At 33.4% G+C, this 21,184-nt stretch overlaps 1 long non-coding RNA gene across 1 annotated transcript in view; it reads left to right on the forward strand.

Moving 5' to 3' along the window:
* The window catches only part of LOC141275779 (uncharacterized), a 106,118-nt gene extending 94,090 nt beyond the window's left edge, over positions 1 to 12,028 (forward strand). The window contains exon 3 of the long non-coding RNA XR_012324071.1: positions 11,882 to 12,028. This is a non-coding gene — a long non-coding RNA (uncharacterized lncRNA). The remainder of the gene's footprint in view (positions 1 to 11,881) is intronic.
* Positions 12,029 to 21,184: the final 9,156 nt, after the last annotated feature.

The raw sequence follows: 21,184 nt of genomic DNA on the forward strand, positions 1-21,184 counted from the left end.
ATTCCACTTTAGAACCTATTTAGGTAATATAACATTGAGGTTGTCAATACTGTCACATATCCATATTGGTTTTTTTTCTTAAAATGAGGAGTTTCTCCAGTGTTGCATTGACTCATGTATCTTGAATAAAAGCCTTTAATATACAGCTGGTTTATACAGTGCTGTCTTTGAAGAATGCCCAAAGCACAACGCTTGTAATTGCGGAGACATGACTTATGAATAATCAGTACAATACATGCATATTTGAACCGGCTCACCAGTGACCCAGAAGCTTGTTAGAGCTAAGTCCATATAACAGCGTGTTAACTTTCCTAAAGCTCTTTGGAAATGAAGTGCTGTCTGGTAGTCATTAATTTTCATTATTCCTGATTAAACAGTTCTATTGGGAGGTGCATTAAAATTATGAGCTAAAATTAGACTTTGGGAATTACTGCAGATTTTCTTTACATGCTTTTCAACACTATATTATATAGGCTAATTCAGGCTCATTCTCTTTAGAGATAAAATTATCTTTTGTTAAGTTTTGTTTTCTTTTCTGTAATTCATGCATGAAGAAAAATCAAAATGACAGTTGCCTGCATTCAATGTGAAAGAGTGTTGAATGCTTTGTGGTAGGCATTTTATCAAAGTGAAAGGCTTTTCCAGCACCACGAGTCCCTGTCATTTTTGGTTTGACAGTATGTGTCTCCCGCTTAGATTCTAGGAGGTGCAGTACCATTCAATATGCTTTGATTCTCCTTTAGACATCAAGTTTTAAGATTCAGTAAGATTTCCACCACAACATAGCAGTGCTGCCTTATAATTCTCCACTAATAAATGCATAAAACATGGAACAAATTAAGATTTATAATGCACATTATCTGTGTCCTGAATTTCATAACCATACATGTTAATCCCAGATGCTAAAATCAAGCAGATATGTTTTGTGAAAGTGGAAATTGAATATATGATTCCATCTCTATTGTAAAGATTAATAATGAAATTCAAAAGAAGAAACAAAAATTCTGAAAAAACATCAGCATGTGCTGTGTGTGGCATATTTATATTCTCTTGCCTTGTTAAAAAAACCCTAAAATAATATTAAATGAAGTGAACATGTTGAGTTTTTTTTAATTTTAAGGTCAGTAAATATTGAGTAAAATCTTGTCAGTGCATACATATTAAACATATTATTTGCAGGACATTATTTATTCATTTGATAACCTCATTTGCACATATTATTAGCATTAAGTTAAAAATGTCATGGTATGAGTCTGGATCAAGATGGTGAAGTAGTAAGATCCTGAGATCACCTCCTCCCATGGGCACACCAATACTACAACTCCACATAGAATAGCTGAGAATTACTTGAAGACTAGCAGAACAGATTTTCTACAACTAAGAATATAGAGAAAAGGCCACATCAAGCGGGGGTTGGGGGGCAGTGTTGTGGTCTAGTCAGAATCCACACCCCTAGCACCGCAACTCGCAAGTAGGAGGAATATCAAAGTCGCAAAGGTCCCCCCCGGAGGAGCCAGGGGTCCAAGCCCCACATTGGGCTCCCCAGCCCAGGGGAGCCCCCATAATATCTGGCATTGAAAACCAGTAGGGCTTACACCCAGGAGAGTCAGAGGACTGTGGGAAACCTAAACTCCATTCTTAAAGGACCTGTACACAAACTCACTCTCTCCAGATGCCAGCACAGAGACAGCAGCTTGAAAAATGTCTGGGTCATGGAAGGAGATTCATTGATTTTAGGGCATGTGTCAGAGGGGCAGGGAACTGGTAGAACTTTCTCCAAGGACAGAAGTGATGGCGGGTGGCATTATTATTTTTTTTTTTTAATTCTCTTTCCACTTAACTGACCTGGCGCCGGTGCGCACCATTTATGTCTCTTTCCATCAACCTAGCTAACACAAAAAGCCCACCCATGCGTTCCACTCAGGACCCACCTGATTCAGTCGGCCCCTCCTAAGCAGCTCTTGCCCCGCACTAGCTGGTGGGCTGCCCAGTCAGCACCACCACCCCTCCAAAGTGTCTCCCGCTCCAGGGTGCCAGCCCCACACACCAGCACGCCAGCAAAAGACACAGCTGGGCTTCGCAGCCAGCACACCCACAGCAATTGCAGCCCAATCACAACAGGAGGGTGCACACAGCACACAGGGGCTAACCTTGGAGCACCTGGCTTTGTGACCAGGGAGGAATGCACCACTGGACCCTGCAGGACACCTTGTACATAAGGCCACACTTTCAAGACCAGGAGGCATAACTGAAATGCCTAATACATAGAAACAAACACAGAGCATTAGGCAAAATGAGGAGAGAAAAGAATACCTTCCGAACGAAAGAATAAGACAAAACCTGAGAAAATGAACAAAATGAAATGCAGATGAGCAATTTACCAGATAAAGAGTTCAAAATAACTTACCTTTTCACCTACCTAACATGTGCTCAGAGTCTTTCTTTAAAGACTTCTCTGAGACAGAAATTAATACACAGTGTAACTCTGAGAAGTTAATAGTGACTGTAGGCCTGTATTGAGAAGAATTCTGAGTCCCATCTATATTCAGTGCAACAGAGTTTCATAAATTTTTTTCAGTCTGTGCTCTTAATGCCTGCAGGTGGAAAAGTGTCACTTGAGGGTACATTCATAGAGACTATATGATTAAAGCTTAAGATATTATTGTCAGAGCTTTGAAATAGGATGATTTTAGTTTCTAAGCCAGGATCTGTGAATTACTAATTCTGTGTCCTTTAGGCAAGCTAGTTGAACTCCTTGTCCCTTGGTTTCCTTATCCATTAAATCCAGTAATAATGCCTGCTGAAAACGTTTAGTCTAGGCACAAATGAGAGGAGTCAGGTAAGGAAAGCTTAGTGAAGTAACTTTATATGTGGTAAAGTTACTATATATATAAATATATATACACAGTTGATGTTGTTTTTATGTCTACTGACCACTCAGCCACTATGTCTCCTTCTTCTATGCTATCAGAGCACTTGAAACATAACATATATGCATTCCACTCTGCTGTGACTATACATCAAGGCATGGATTTCTGTCCTTAAACTCTGAACTTCTTTACAGTAGAGCTTGCATCTTATTCACTAGTATATTCCCAGCATCCATCTCAGTGTCAGGTATGTAGAAACACTCAATAAATCTTGAATAATTGACTAAATAAAATAACAGAGGAACAACTTACTATATTCTTGGATCAGGCTCAAACCCTCCCTCACTCACGGGATTTTCCCCATGATGCATTTTGTCCAAATGTACCTTTCTTCCATCTTAATGGCAGTACTTATTATAGATTTCATTGTAATATAAAATCAAAAGTATATACTTTTCATTTAAAGTCAAAAATTGAGGGGACAGAAACTTCACATATTCATCTTTGTACTTGTTTTTGTCTTACATATAGCATACACTTAATGAGGGAGAAGGCATTGAAACAAGTATGAGGCTAAACAGAATTACACATGTATTATAATAATAATATAGAAACAAAGCAAAGTACTCTTAAATAACAGAAGAAGGGACTATTGATTTTCACTGGAGATCTTAGGGCAACTACACTGAATATTTAGCATTTGAAATAACTTTGAAGCAGGAGTACAGTTTTGATAGCAGAAATGAGGAGAGATAGTTCATTCTCTCATTCTCTTTGTTGAAATATATTATTGTAATTATATTATAAAACATCTTTATTTTTCAAGACATTTATTATGATTTATATTAAACATATCTCCCTCCCATAGATACGGGTTGATATATGGATGAAGAAAGCAAGAAACGGATACATACCCTATTTCTTCTTCTAGCATCTTTCGCAGAAGTAAATGTCATGGTAGGATAGTGTAGCATACAAGAACACATATTCTTGTATGGTTTTATATTTCCCAATAATAGAAATATGGCCATTATTCGAATAGCAACAATTTCCTCAAAACAATGTTAGACAAATATTTGATTAACAATATTTTATTGAAATACAGTGTGCAGAATGGAAAATATATGCATGAAATGTGTATAACTTCTTTAATTTTCACAATGTGAATACACCTGTGTAAGAACCACTCACATCAAAATATAGAAAAATCACCATGAAAATTAGAAACAATTTTTGTGCTCCTTCCATGACACTGTTCCCCTAAAGAACCATTATTCTGAATGCTGTAAGCAAAGATGAGTTTTTCTTGGTTTTGAAATTTACGTAAATGAAATCACACAGTGTGTGTTCTTGATTGTGGCTTCTTTCATTTGTGATTATAATTTGAAATTCATCTATGTTGTTGCATGTAGCAGTGATCTGTGAGATTTATCCATGCTGTTGCACATAGTAGAGATTTATTAATTTAGATTTGGTGCTGTTACAAATAAGGATGCTTTACACAATTTTATACATGTGTTTTGATGTAAAGTTATACACAAATACTTTGGATATATATGTAGGAATGAAATTGCTATAAGATATGCATACGTTTAGCTTTACTATTTTTAAAGTGGTTGTGCAGTTTACAAACATACTAACAATAAATGTATTTTCAATCACACTATATCCTCACCAACACTTTGTATTCAGTTTTTTTTTTTCCTTTTAGTTTAAATAATTTGGGGGGAGGTGTATAGGTAAATAGTTGTGGTTATGAGTAGTCATGTTGAATATTTTAATATCGTCTATTGAAAAGCATTTTTAGTCATTTTCCCATTTCCTTATTACAGTCTGTCCTTTCTCAATGATTTGTAACAATCTTTTTATGCTAATGTATATGAATCTTTGGTCTGAGACATGTAGTCTAAATATATTATTTTATTCTCTATTTTTTCATTTTCTTAATACTAACATATTTTACAAACTCAAATTCTGCATTTAACTAAGATCCATTTAATTAATATTTTCCTTCATTATTAATTTTTTTCTCTTTTATTGTTTTTATCTTAAAGAAATAGTCATTTATCCCAAGGTAAGCAAAAGATACTCTTCTATTATTTTTTCTGGAAAAATTATTTTATTTTTCCATTTAGGCCTACAGTTCAATCGAAATTGATTTTTTATATATGGCATAAGATAGGAGTCAGGTTCATTTTTCCCTATCTGAATATTCAGTTGATCCAGCATAAACAGTGGCAATTATTGTTATAAGTGAAGTGACTGTGTAAGTAGATTTGTATCTGTACAAGTAGGTCTGACTCTTTATTCTGTCCTGTCTGCTCTTTAATTCTTATTTCAACAACACTTTTAATTGTCAAAAATTGGAAATAAGTTTCTATAACATATAGTGCAAGTCCTTCAACTTTGTTGTTCCTCACAAAAGTGTCTTCACTGTTCTTGCCACTTGCATTTCCATGTAAGTCTTAGATTCATTTTGTCAGTTTTCTCAGGTGAAAAAATAAAATAAAACAAACCTCTAAGAATTTTACTTTAAATTTCTTTGGATCCACAGATCAATTTTAAAAGAATGGACATTTTTACAATATTGAGTCTTTCCATTCATAAAAAGGATAAACTTTTAATTTATTTCATTTTTTAATGCTTCTCAGAAATGTATTTTAGTTTTCTGAGAAGTTTTACACATCTTAATTAGCTAATTCCAAACATATTTGATAATTTTAATACTATTACAAATGTATTCCTTTATTTGATCTAATAACTTTTTTCTGATGTATAGAAATGCAATCTAATTTTGTATGTTGGCATTGTATCCAGTGATTGTGTTAAATTTACTTAATAGTTCTAATAGTTTACATGTATACTCTTGGGACTTTTTTTATGTAAACAATAATGCCTTGTATTAAGACAGTTTTATTTCTCCTTCTCTCTTTCTCATATCTGTCTTTGTCTTGCCAGAATAACATAAAATGTAAATAGTGTTAACAAATAGACTTCTCTAACTTCCTGAGCAAGATTGCACTATTCTGTCTTTAGATATGGTACTTGGTATATAGTTATTTAATAACGGATGACTCTTACTATTCTTGGCTGCTTAGACGTTTTGTATGGCTTGTTTTTATTTTGTTTTCTTGAACCATGATTGGGTGCTGAATTTTATCAAGTATATTTATGCATTAAATATAAATTTTCTCATTTAGTCTCCTAAGTAGTGAGGTGCAGGATTGATTTTCAAACATTTAAATAGGCTTGCATCCTGACATCAGCTGTAGTTGACTTTTATTTGAGGTGTTCGTTCAAGTCCTGGCTGCCTTGGTAACTCAGTGAGATTGCTACAAACTCAAGGTTTCTGCTTTCTGATGGCCAAAAGTGCCAGGAGAAAAAAAAAAATGCCTGCAAATATACAGGTGACCTCAGTATGTTTTGTTCTTAAATCTTGGTCTGAGTACTGACTACTCTTCAGTGCCTTCAAACCCATATTTTCACTTGTTTGGGTTTGTTTATTTTTTCTCCCCCATCTCTTTATTTTTTCTTTCTTAAAAAATAATTATCTAGCATTTGTGGTCTGATTATATCTACACTGTCAAAGTTAGAAGCAAAACCTTCAATAATATATTTTCATTGTGAAAATTTATAAATTCTTGAGATAAGAGAATTAAAATGTCCCAAATCTAATTTGTGACAGGCCCAGTGACAATGTAAGATATGTTTTGTTCTTATCCATCCCAGAATTGTAAATTTTCTTAAGGGCCCAATCATGTAGACGCATGTGGCACAAAAATCTTTATACTCAGACAGAATAAAGGGAAAGATAAACTTCTCAGAGTCCAGGAAACTCTGCATTAAACCTGCGTTCTATAAAATTACCTCTTTTGGAAATATTTACCATAGAAACAGATCCACATTTTAGGAGAAATATTATGTGCTGGTCTTCCTAGAAAGTGTCTATGAGTGGTTCTGAATCAAGAGACTAGCCAGCCATTGTAGAGTGTCATTATTTGCTGATTTCAGAAATAACAGCATTTACTTTAACTTATTTTGGGGTGTCCTTTTACACTTTTGGTATACTGATTATGATATAAGGCAAAGCACAAGAGTCTTTTGTGATCATGCATAAGTGCAGAATGTAAATACACTATCATATTTGCATAAGAGTTTGAGCACAAACACAGAATCTGAAACTGATAGAAATCATGTTGATCTTTAGTCCCTCACATTACATTCATATTAATAATGAATGTGACAAGAGCATCATAAATATGTAAAAAAGTAACACATCAGCCTAAACATCACCAGTAATTTGTAGACTTACACTTATAGGAAACCGCTAATGGAATATAGTGCATTTTCTTTTCTATGAATAGTCAAATGTCATGCATAATGTAACAGTGCGATTGCTAATAGCAGACTCAGGCAGGATCGTTTAAACTTGTTATTATGGGCAGTACGAACTGATCTTTGAAGTGGCCTATAATAAAATACTTCTCTGCCTTTACCCTATCCTGATTGTTCAGTTATCCTTTCCCAGAGCTTGTATTTTATAGGAAGCACAAAAATGATTACCTTGATATCAGGTTGGGGGAAGTACTTAACATTCTCTAACAAATATAGAAGAATGGTGACCAATGAATAGCAAATCAAAGTTAAACGTCGGTGAACCATCTGCTCTGCCTTTATAATGTCAGAGTATTGAAACATTCTTTCAGAATATCCATTATCACATTATACCCTCCTGGTATGTATTTTCAAAACAGCCTTTGTGTATGTAAAATCCCTTACAGAAATGGTAATACTGAAGTCATCTGCAAATAAGTAGGAGCAGAGTCTTAGTTGTTGGAGCTCACAGGATAATTAACAGCACCTAGAACTAAGATTAAGTATTGGAAGCTCCAGGAAAATGCTGACTTATAAAGGAATCCTGCTTGATATAAATATCCTGGGAATTTCTGTTTAGTCACAGGTTATATTAGGTTAGATAATAGTGGATAAACTAAACGATCCTAGTATTTTAGTTCTATTTGGACCCCCTAAGAATTCTTGAGTTCTTAGTTATAGAGTACCATTCTATACTCTATTCTCAAGGCTAAGCAGAGTATGTCTAGCATCTATTTGGTCTTGTTATAAAGGTATTATAGAAGAAGCCATTAAATTGCAGAGATTCCCCAACCTAGGATTTTTTAATACTTTGTATGAGAGATTAATAATACTTTATTATATGATTTTATGGCACAATATAAAATGTTACTTTTAATACAGGCAATTAGTGAAAGCTCTTAATGTGTATTATCAGAAATCATTGACGAATTTGAAATTCTATAATATATATTTATAAAATAGTTTCGCAAATATTTATTAAAATATGAAATACATATATTTTAGTATTTGAAGAGATAAAGCCTCTAATGTAGCCTACTTAATTAAATTATATGAAAATATGCAAAATCTCATCTTTGGATTACATGTATCATTAAGATATAGTCATATAATACATTGGTACTGAATCAGAAAGCCACACCCCACTCCCAGGGATTGTCTGCATGCAATGACTGACAGAAGCAAAGGTGAAGCCGAGCCACCTAGTTGTAAACTGAGCATACTAGAAGAGCTGTCTCAGACTGGGAGTTCCTCATCCGTTCTGCCAGTACCTTTGTTGATACTGCCGTGCAGCCACAATCCTTCCTCTCCCCAGTTAATGCTCCCTTTATTTTTCTTGATATAGATTTCAAGAATAATATTTAATTAGCTTATTGTATGCTAATCTTCATCTCAGAGTCTGCTTCCTGGTTAACTCATCTCGTAGTAAGTCCTTTGCTGCATATTCTCTGAGAAGCAAGTATCAAGACAAACATGCGAGGCTTTTTATCACATTCAGTGCTTGTGAGAACAAATGGAGAGAGATCTTGGAGAAGCTTGGATAGTCATCAGACCTTGAAGGAAGTCTTACTGTATAGTATAATGTTCAGTGTAGTCTTACTGAATAGTATAATGTTTCACAAACTCACTGGAGATTCTTAAATCAAAGTCAGCCCTCCAAGGAATCCTGTGCCTCTCAGGAATTGGCTGGCTTTAATATCCCTGCTCTAAGAGGTATACAGTGTCCCCAGTATCCTTGGGGTATTGGTTCCAGGACCTACCATGGATACTAAAACCTGCAGATGTTTTCTACATCTGTGACTCTATTTCTGTTTTGTAAATAAGTTCATTTGTACCATTTTTTTTAGATTCCACGTATAAATGATATCATATGATATTTGTCTTTCTCTGTCTGACTTACTTCACTCAATATGACAATCTCTAGGTCCATCCATGTTGCTGCAAATGGCATTATTTCATTCTTTTTTATGGCCAAGTAATATTCCATTATATATATGTACCACATCTCCTTTATCCACTCCTCTGTTGATGGACATTTAGGTTGCTTACTGCGGGGAAGAGGGAGGAGGGATAAGTTGGGAGATTGGGATTGACATACACACACTACTACATAGGAAATAGATAACTAATAAGAACCTACTGTATAGCACAGGGGACTCTACTCAATACTGTGTGATAACCTGTATGGGAAAAGAATCTAAAAAAGAGTGGATATATGTATATGTATAACTGATTCACATTGCTGTACAGCAGAAACTAACACAACACTGTAAATCAACTACACTCCAATAAAAATTTTTTTAAAAAGAAAAAAATACAAAAAAATAAAACTTTTAGATGCTCAAGTCCTGTAGTCGATCCCCCTTATCCGCAGTTCTGCATCCTCAATTCAACCCGAGGATCGTGTAGTATGACTTACTGGAAAAAAAAAAAATCCATGTATATGTGGACCCGTGCAGTTCAAACCCATGTTGTTTGGGGGTCAACTATCTATTCCTTAACTTGGTTAATTCTCACAACAAACCTGCAAGGTAAATGTTCACACACCTCATTTTACTGATGAGAAGCTATTTCACTGGAGTGTTAACTGCCTAAACTTACCCAACCTGTGAGTTACAGAGCAGTGTTAACCAAGACAATCTGGTCCCAGGGTTTGTGCTCCTAAGAACCACACTGTAATCACACTGAGCCACTTCATGGGCAGGAATTCCTTGAAGCAAATGAGACTAGGTCACCCAAAGCAGTACCCTGCTTTCCCCCCACAATTATATACTTTAAGTCTTTATTCCAGCCTTCCCGTAATGAAACATAAGACCATTGTCAGAATGTACACAGACAAAAGGGAAATTCTAAAACTTTCTAGATTATTAAACACAGGCTATGAATGACTAGATAATCAAATACCATTAATGTTTCATACCAATTACCATTTTATTTCTGGATGCATGGTTGGAATAGACAAACTCAGTAATGGCAGAATTCCCACTTTAGGTCCCTGAACCATCTCATGAGGAAAATGAATTAGGAAAGGCTAAGTGGGAGCCTCTGAAATTTCTCTACTTTACCAGCATACAGTAAATAAAGAAAAATATCACTTTGTCCCTGAGAGAACTGGAATAATTATTTCTATCATCAGAGATTTTAAATACACTGTATTTGGAAAGAAAAAAAATGAGGAGTAATTAGGAAGAGAGAGATAACCCTGAAAGTAAGTTTAAATGTTGAATCGACTGAATAATTATCCAGAAGATACTGTTTTACCTAAAAGAATGTTTTGTTGTTGTTTGTTTTAAGCCAGAAACTACTCTTATATTTATTTGGAAAGCTCAAGTATTTCATCAACCTTGCTTTGACCTTTATAATTCCCACCCTCAACCCGTACCAAGTTGAAAACTGGAGCTTCTAGCTTAAGGAGCCAAGAAAAGAAAAAGAAATTTGTTGCAACACTATTTTTGCTTTAAGCAATAATTCCTCTACACCTCCCTATCTTATCTCTCTATCTCTATCTCTAGATGTATTTATATAGAGATATAATAGAACTTTTCTAAGTACTTCTATAAGTATTAACTGATTTAATCCTCTTGATATCCCAGTCGAGCAGAAACTGTTATTAATCACATTTTCACCTGAGAAAACCAAGTCCAAGGGCTACTAAGTAAATTGCACCAAAGTTCACAGTTCATAAAGAAAATGAAACAAGGTTTTGCATTCAAGGAATTAACTCAAGAGCCTGTGCAGGCACTTAATAGGCAGTTAAGACATGTCTGTTTTAAATCTTATGGAAATATGAGTAAATTAGTCAATTTAATGAGAGCTTAGAGGCCAGTTAGTAAGAAAAATGTTTTATTAAGAACTGAGGCAGAGTTTAAGGATTTACCACATTTTTTCTTAGAAATAACAGGTCTATTTGGCATCAATATGCACAAATTGTATACACATAGATTTATATGCATTCATGTATATTTATATATTATTCAAAGACATAATTAACTTTATTGGTAAATAATTTAAGGTACTAGCTAGATACCATTGGGCATCAATTACAGTTCTACAAGGATCTAGCACAGATTTACAGTCACAATTAATGGCATGTCAAATTGTTGGAAGAAAGTATTGATGTTCAATAATAAAGCAATCAGATTCTCAGAAGGCCAGATAGTTTGAACATCTTTCAAAAAGTGTCATTTATGTAAGATTACATTCAAAATGTTCTCATATTTCAAAAAGAAATGGTGGAAGTATCAAAGTAAGCGTATTTATCTTTGTGGCTGTGTTTTATGGCACAAGAAAAACATAGACTAAAGGTGAATATTCAAGTCTATCATCTGAATCTTTGGCTACATGTTGCCAAATATTCAGAAACATTTGGTTTGTTATTATATGGTGATACAATAGTGTAATAATAATTTTCCCCTATGTACTGTGGTGTCATTTGATACAATCTTATTGTAGCAAGCTGACTTCTAAGATTTCCCCCAGTGAACCCTGCCTCCTGAGATGTTATGCTTGTGTAATCCTCTTCTTCTGACTGTGGGTTGGACTTAGTCACTTAATTTTAACCACTATAATATGATAAAAACGATGAGATGTCACTCATGTGATTAGCTTACAAAGGATTGTGACTTCTGTTTTTCCAGTATACCCTCCCTTTCTGTCTGGCTTTGATGGAGCAATCTGCCATGTTGAAAAAGCCATGTAGCAAGGAACTGAGAGTGCGCACTAATGAGTGAGGAACTAAGCTTCTCAGTCCAACAACCCTCAACTAACTGAACCAGCCAACAACCACACACGTGAGTATGAGAGCAGATTATTATTCCCCAGTAGAACCTTCAGTGCTGCACCATACATTGATCACAGTCTTATGGAAGACTCTGAAGTAGAAGGCCCAGCTAAGCTGGGCATGTATTCCTGACCCACATAGACTGGGAGATAATAAATATGTGTTGTTTTTATTGTTCTATTGTGGCAAAATATACATAATGTTTATCATTTTGACCATTTGTAATTGTACAGTTGAGTAAGTAGCCTTATATACATTAGCAGTGTTATGCAACTATTACCACTATTTCTATTCAAAACTTTTTCATCATCATCCAGAAGAGTTTGTACCCATTAACAGTAACACCCCTTCCCCCTGAGCCCAAGTAACCACTATTCTTTCTGACTCTATGGATTTGCCTATTCTGTGCATCTCATGTAAGTATAATCATAAAAATTTGTCCTTCTATATCTGGCTTATTTCACTAAGCACAATGATTACAAGGTCCATGTTGTAGTATACATCAAAATTTCATTCCTTTTTATGGTTGAATAATAGTCCAATGAAGCATATACCACATTTTGTTTATCCATTCATCTGAAGACGGACAGCGGGTAGTTTCCATCTTTTGGCTATTGTGAATAATGCTGCTATGAAAATTGGTGCACAAATATCTCTTTGAGTCCCTACTTTCAGTTCTTTTAGATACATACCTTGGAGTAGAATTGCTGGGTCATATGGTACTTCTATGTTTAATCTTTGGAGAAACTGCCGAAATATTCTGCAGTGGCTCCACCATTTTACAATCTCTACAACAATGCATGAGTGTTCCATTTTCTCCACATCCTCACCAACACTTGTTATTTTCTGGTGCTTTTTATTTATTTATTTATTTTTATTATTTAGCCATTCCATAAGGTTTGAAGTGGTATCTCATTGTGGTTTGGGTTTGCAGTTCTCTAATAACTACTGATGTTGTGTCTTTTCACGAGCAATTGGTCATTTGTGTATGTTCTTTGAAGAAATATCTCTTCAAGTCCATTGTCCATTTTTTATTTGGGTTGTTTGCCTATTGTTGTTGAGCTTTAGGGGTTCTTTATATAACCTGGATATTAGTTTTACACTTAATTTGAAAATATCTTCTCTCATTCATTAGGTTGTCTTTTTGCTTTCTTGATACATAAATGTTCTTAATTTTAACAAAGTTCCGTCTGTTTTTTTTCTTTTGTTGCCTATGCTTTGGTGCCGGTGTCATGTCTATGAAGTCGTTGACAAATTCAGTATCATGGAGATTTTCTCCAATGTTTTCTTCTAATGGTTTTAGTGTTTTAGCTCTTGAGTTTAGGTTTTTGATCCATCTTTAGTTAATTTTCATATATGGTATGGGTAAGGTCCAAATTTATACTTTTGCATGTAGATGTTCAGTTTTCCCAGAACCATTTCTTAAAAAGACTCTTCTTCCCCAATGAATAGTCTTGATACTCTTGTCAAAAATCAACTCATGATTTTGTGAGGATTTATTTCTGGGCTCTCCATTCTGTTCCTTAGGTTTATGTGTCTGTCATGCTAGTACCACACTTTTTAAACTATTGTAGTTTTCTAGTAAGTTTTGAAATTGTAAACAATGAAGACATTGTTCTTCAATGTCCTTCCTCTTTTTCAAGATGGTTTTATCTAGTCAAGGCCCATGGGACTCCATATGTATTTGGGGACTGGGTTTTCCAAATTTTTTTTTTTTTTTGCAAAAAAAGAATGTAAGAAGTTTGATAGAGGTTATGTTAAACCTGTAAGTTGTTTGGTGCGTTAACTCTTCCAATCCATGAACACGGTGTCTTTCCATTTTATTAGGTCTTCTTCAACTTCTTTCAGCAGTATTTTCTAGTTGCAGCATACAAGTCTTTCACCTCCTTGGTTATATTTATTTCTAATTATTTAATTCTTTCAGGTGCTAATGTAAATTTAATAATTTAAATTATTAATAATAATTATTATTTAATTTATTATTTAATTTAATAATTTCTTTCTTAATCTCCATTTTGGATTATTTATTTCTGGTGTGAACACAAATGACTTTTGTATGTTGATCTTTTACCCTGCAACTTTGCTGAATTTGTTTATTAGCTCTATCAGCTTTCTTGTGAATTTTTTGGGGGGGATTTTCTACATATAAAATGATGTCATCTATGAGTAGAGATAATTTTTTCATCTTCCTTTTTAATTTGGATACCATGTATTCTTTTTTTTCATGTCTAAAAATTCAGACTAAAACTTCTAATACAACGTTGAATTGCAGTGGTGAAATGGGCATCTGTGTTCATGACAATAGTGGGGAAGTTTTCAGTCTTTCAACATTGTATATGATGTTGGCTGTGGGTTTTTCATAAATAACTTTTATCATGTTGAGGAATTTTACCTCTATGATCAGTACTCTGAGAGTTTTTATTATGAAAGCATGTTACGTTTTCTCAAAAGCCTTTTTCTGAGTCAGTTTAAATAATCATGTAGTTTTTTCCCCTACTTTTATTAATATGATGTATTACCTTGATTTTTCTTGTGCTGAACCACTTTTGCATGTCCTAGGATAAATCCCATTTGATCATCGTTAATAATCTTATTAATATATTTTTGGATTTTATTTGCTAAATTTTGTAGAAGATTTTGCATCTATATTCATAAGGTATATTGTTCTATACTTTTATTTTCTCATGATATTTTTATCTGGTTTTGGTATCAGAGTAATGCTGGCATAGTAGAATGATTTAGGAAGTGTTGCTGCCTCTTAAATTTTTTGGAAAGTATAAGAATGACTGGTGTTAATAATTAGTTAAATGTTTAGTAGAATTCACTGGTAAAGCCATCTGCTCCAGAACTTTTCTTTGCAGGGAGAATTTTGATTACTGATTCAATCTCTTGCTATAGGTCAATTGAGATTTTCTATTTTTTTCTTGAGTGGAAAGTTAAATTATTGATTTAAGATCTTTCTTCTTTTTTAAAGTAGACATTTATAGCTATAAATTTTCCTCTGCGTTCTGCTTTCATTGCATCCATACATTTTGGTATACTGAATGTTTATTTTCATTCATCTTCATTTTCTAATTTCCCTTATGATTTTTTCTTTGAATCACTGAGTATTTAAGAGCATGTTGTTTAATTTCAACATGTTATTAATTTTTTAGTTTTCCTTTTGTTGTTGATTTCTAGCTTCATCCTGTTGTAGTCAGAGAAGATGCTATGTGTGTTGACTATATTTTTAAATCTATTGAGAATAGTTTTATGACCTACCATGTGACCTATGCTGGAGAAGCTCCCATGAGCAATTGAGAAGAAGATGTATTCCACTGTTGTTGTGGGAGTATTTGTATATGTCTGTGAAATCTATTTGGCAATTGTTTTATTTAGGTTCTCTATTTCCTTACCTTTATTCTAAACATTTTCTTGGTAATTACTTATGTTTTTATGCCCAACTATTTCCAGGCTTCCTGTAGATAAGTATAATTTAACTTTGAATTCTAATATATCTGTTTCTTAAGCTTAGTTCATCTATGATTCCCTATGCCAAATATTAGAAAATCACTTTGGCAGCAGCCTTGTTGATATTCATATACAAGACTCAAAGCCTAGAGACTACAGCCTTGGTTCCTAGAAGGAGTCATGAAGGGATAAATTTGATAATAATTACTGGCCTTCATCAGAAATCATCAACAGTAGCCCAGTCCTCTCTAATGAGTGTCGTTAACATCAGGACAGCCTAAGAGCTCTGCTAAGATGAGGAATTAATGAATAATGCAAGAGATATTTTAGATATGATCAGAGAAGATAATCTTTGATACTTCCCCTTCCAGACCCACATGGTTGGTGTATTAGATAAAATCTTTATTTTCTCCCTATTTTTCTCTTCCAAAATAGTTTAAAATTGAAATCTTGAGCAGAGGTGTTGCTTTATAGAGGGACAACAAAAGGAATAATTAACATGATTGCCTACATGGGGCTCAGGCTCTCCTACATATACCTGTAAGCACAGTCTGTGTCCAGGTCTTTGACATTTCCCCAAGATATATTACTCACAGGTAAACATGAACTCACAGGTCAGAGTAAGTAGACACCTGAGTAACACAACTACTCTAAAAGAAATGTAACAGGCTAAAATACATTTATTATATAAAGTAGAATTAGTGGAAAATATAAACTAAGCACTTAAAGTATGTTTTATAAACATAACCACAGAGGTAATAAAGTTGTTTATACTGTGAAATAAAAATAAGAAAGCCTAAAATGGGTGAATGCATATATCAAGTGTAAAATATAATAGGTGAGCGCACAAAATGTATACACTAAGGAAAATAAAATAATGAATTAAAAGATCAAATTGTAAAAATATTCCAGATGTCAGCAGAAAAGGATACAGGAACAGAGAATTTAAAAAAAGAACAAAAAACCTAGATGATTTTAAAATGGGAGTAGCAGTCTGAAATCAAATATAACATTTGATTATAATAGTACAATCAAAATTGAATGAGAAGAAAAATTTAAGATGTAGGGAAAAGGTAAAGGTGAGGAAAATATTTGAAACAGTAGAAATAAAATACACGGCATTAAAGAAAATGAGAGTCCTCTATTGATGTGTATGTGTGTGTGTAATATCAGGCAAAATGAAAAGCTAAAATCAAACACATTATAGAGAAATTTAAGATATTAAAAACCAAGAGAAAAGTCTAAAAGCTTCTAAAAGGAAAGTGATTACCATTTATAAAAGAACAAGATTAATTTGGCACTAAACTTCTCAAGAGCAACCCTAGATATGATAAATAAATGGAATAATTACTTTTAAGGTTAAAGATAAAGAACTTTAGACACAAAATTTTGTGTGCTTCAAAATTTTCAAAGATTTTCTTTCAAATACTAGGCATAATAAAAATACTTTTAGGAACTCAAGGTCTAATAACTTTTGTTTTACAAAAATTCATGTTGAGAAATGTATTTGGAAAAAAAAAGAGAGAAAACAAAAGAGTAATCAGAGTTAAATAATCATATACCTTGATAAAGTTTAACATTGACTTTTATAAAAGCTTAAGACAAATAAAATAAAATAAATGAAAAGAAAAGAAAAAGAGAACTCATCAGCCAAAGCAAAATCAACATTATGGAAAGGGTGGGTGTCTAAAAGTACTTGAATACTTAACTTGTAAAATATGATAAGAATTGATAAGAGTAAGAAATTTTAAAATAATATTATGATTCAGAAAATCACTATAAGACCTAAATAGAATGCACAAATTTTAAAGCAGTGTAGAAACTCTGATATCTACTATCTGCTGTAAGAGAAAAAAAGAAAACTATTTTTATTAAAGAAAAAAAGGAAGTAGAGAATATTAAAAATATTAAAAATATGGCAAGAATAACTTCTAATGTTTCAAAATGCAATAAATGTAGATGAGTTATACTACATAAATGACAGTCCTTGAATTTTGTTGAAAAATATATAAAAAGCCAACAATACATGGTTTATAAGAAATAAGTTCAAATTAATTATGAGATTTATAAATCTGTGATAATTTACTCAAAGAGGATATTTAGAATCATAGATAGAGCATCTTGAAAGAGAGTATCCCCAAGTTAAAATAAGAAAATAGAGCTCAGAATCTGAATATCGAAATAGGCAAACACATCAAGGTCAAGTAGTAGATAAATAACCAACAAAGAATATATATTCTACCTCTAAAGTGTGTTGGAAACATCACATGATACTTTAAATATGGAAGTGCTTTTAAAAGTGCTAAAGTTCAATACAAATATAGCAGTTTGTTATATTAATGAGTAAAATTTGTTTTTCTTTTTTTAAAACTGTGAGTGAATTTTCTGGTTAGAAAGAATTACAAATCACAGGAATTGTTCCTTTCCCAGCAAAAGGCAGCAAAATATTTACCTCCTAGGTGAGAATATGTGAATAACCACCCCGCTTCAAAGAAGCACTGTGAAGTCCCATTGTATAATAATAAGAATGCATAGACATGTAACATTTGAAGACATAAAATCTCTTCAAGGCCAGTGGTTCTCAGCTTTTGAAATGTATTAGAATGAATTAAGAAGTGGTTAAAAACAAAAAAGGGAGAGAGAAAATTAAGACACATGATCCATCTCAGTTCAAATTACTAGAGCTAAAAAAGATGCTTCAAAAATTACTCTAATTTTAATAAATTAAAATAATTTTGATTTATTAATAATATTTTATTGTTTATCCTTAGTTATAAAATGCTTCAGGCTTCCATAAGGTGATCAAAATTTTCTAGTAAGAAGATCAAAAAATTATTTTTGACTAAATATTGTCATAAACGTATATAAATATCCATTCATACTATAGTATTTTTTAAATTAGCTAAATATATATACTTAAATCACATATTATCTAATAAACCAATTTATAAATAATGCTGTTTTGCACTGATAAATTATGAAATATTTTATCCAGATTTTTTACCTGCATTTTGGCAATATCCAGAACTACTATCTGAGTCATATTGTTTTGCTTTCTGGAATACAGTATTTTCATTTATGTCTTAGTTTTTTCAAATATAGTAACATTTGAATTATGTGCATGTTGTTTTCAATGGAAATTAAATCAGAAGCCACAATTTGAATAATATTAAGGCAAGCCCATTCATCTATACTGGGACTATATTCTTGTGACCTCCATAAAAAATACTTGATGATTTTTTTTTTAATGATGATTTTAAAAATGTTTAAAAGCCAATCAACATTTGTGAGCTCATAATCCAGGAATATTTATTAGATTTGTATTAGTTATCTTTTGTTCCTTTATAATTGGTTCATCCTAGTAACCTAAAAAAAACTAAAATTAGCATTAATTGAGAGAGTATCCCATTTTCCCATTATTATATAGTTGAAAATAAACAATTAAAAGAATGCCCTACAATATGACAGTGCAAGTAAAATCCTCAAAAATAAGGTAACTTCTTCATTTTCGAAGGATAATTTTGGGGAAAAAATGTGTTTTTATATTTGGGCATTTTTTCTCATTAAATAAGTTGAGAACTTTCACATAGTATTAATGATAAATTAATATCCATAGAAGTTAATTTAAGAGATAACATGCTTATAATGTATAATTATAGACATTAATGGCATAAACAGTTACAAATATCATGGAAATATATGCTTAGAATCCTCCTGAAAATTGATAAAATGCAACAAATTCAAACTTTGAAATATATCAAAACTGATTGTTTGAAGGAAATGAAACATAATTGTACTTTAAAATTACTAGTGAATAATTTTTGTGCTTCAATGTATATGGAAGCAACAAAATTGTTTTTATAGACATCATCTACTTGTCTTGTTATATAAAGCTGGTTGTAAGGGAAATAGATAAACTGCCTAGACTTGAGTGTGTATGTAATTGTGGAAGATGATGTTAATGTTTGATGATTATTATTCTTATAATAAGAGATCTGAGTTATTACTAACAGTGTCCCAGAATTCTTCTGAAAATAGGCTAGTATATGACATTCGGTTTTTTTAAGCTGCATATTTTGGTGATTCTGTAAATTAAATATTTTAAATAAGAACTGGGTTTAATACAATGACTAAATAGGGTGACTTTTTTCCTGCAATGTAATAAAGGAGAGCTTCTTTTAAAAGTGCCTGACTGCTATGGCTGTAAATATACTTTTCTAGAAGCTGCTCTTGGTAAATCCAAATAGGCATTTTAATAATCAGTTATTGAACATTTATATTGTATTGTAAAATATTTTAGTCAATATCTATTACAGTATACAATACATCCATCTTAAAATTATTGTATGATAATTTTTATCAACTGATACAGTTACCATAGAACAATATATTAAATCACAAAAATAAGTGTATACTTCCTTTATCTTTCCCATTACTACGTACTAAAAGTGCTTTTTTTTTTTGCGGTACACGGGCCTCTCTCTGCTGTGGCCTCTCCCGTCGCGGAGCACAGGCTCCGGACGCACAGGCCCAGCGGCCATGGCTCACGGGCCCAGCCGCTCCGCGGCATGTGGGATCCTCCCGGACCGGGGCATGAACCCGTGTCCCCTGCATCGGCAGGCGGACTCTCAACCACTGCGCCACCAGGGAAGCCCCTAAAAGTGCTTTTTTCCACAATCCTTATGTCAGTCAATCAAAGATAAAGATAAGAATTTTTCCAAAACTTTCTCATCTCTTAAGAAATCTAGTTTCTGTGCTTGATTTCATCTGCTTCCCTTACTTATTGCTCTATGTCCTTTAATGCTTTATAGAAAATAATAAACAGAAAAACTTACAAAAGAAAATATCATGATAATACACCTACTAGAAACAAGTTAAATTTTTTTTTTCGCTACCTTGTAAACAATTTCTTTATCTAGATTTTCAGAGGTCTGCCTGACATAAGGTAAAGTACTGAAGGGAGTTACAATTGCCCAATAAGTTGAAGCTATGTGAATGATTAAAAATTTATGTAACTTTCTGGTTCCACATGTAAGGAGTTTGGAAGTCACCACTTCATCCTAACAAGTTAAAAACGGAACAGACTGAAAAATCAACAACGCTTCTTGGATTCCTAAGAGAAGGGAGAACATAGGACAAACTACTGCCCCCAAGACTGGAGATATAGACAGGCAAATACAGGGAGTCACAGCTTCCAAGAGCAGACACTCACAAAGAGAAATCACCACAGAAACCAGTGATGGGACAGGAAAATCTGAACTATAATTGGCAAATTGCTAGAGGCTCAGTGTGGACAACTCTGTTAAAAACTCCAGGGGGACCCAGTCATAGGGGGCCCCCATAATATTGTGAGATATACTCCCAGAAGCTCAACCAGGTTCCCACAGTAAATATTAGGGGAAAAAATCCTTGTGCCTCCAGCAGGGGGATGGGCAAAGGAATCCTTTTGAAATATACCAGAGCACTCGGTTCTTTTTAGGAGGTCTGACCTCAGGGGAAACTTGTTAACCAGAGCCTAACCTGCTAGGGTATTATCGGAGCCTAACTGACCTGAAGGAAGAGAAATACTCAACTCTAGCCCATTCTAGTCACCTAATGGGGGAGAAAAAACTGAGAAACACCTGTGAAATTTACAGTCCAAGGCATAGGCTCACTGAAAGACTGAGACCTAATCATAGGACTGTGGAATGTTTCTCCTCCTTTCACACCA

The sequence above is a fragment of the Tursiops truncatus genome, chromosome 11, assembly GCF_011762595.2.
Source record: "Tursiops truncatus isolate mTurTru1 chromosome 11, mTurTru1.mat.Y, whole genome shotgun sequence".
In the NCBI taxonomy this organism is placed as follows: domain Eukaryota; kingdom Metazoa; phylum Chordata; class Mammalia; order Artiodactyla; family Delphinidae; genus Tursiops; species Tursiops truncatus.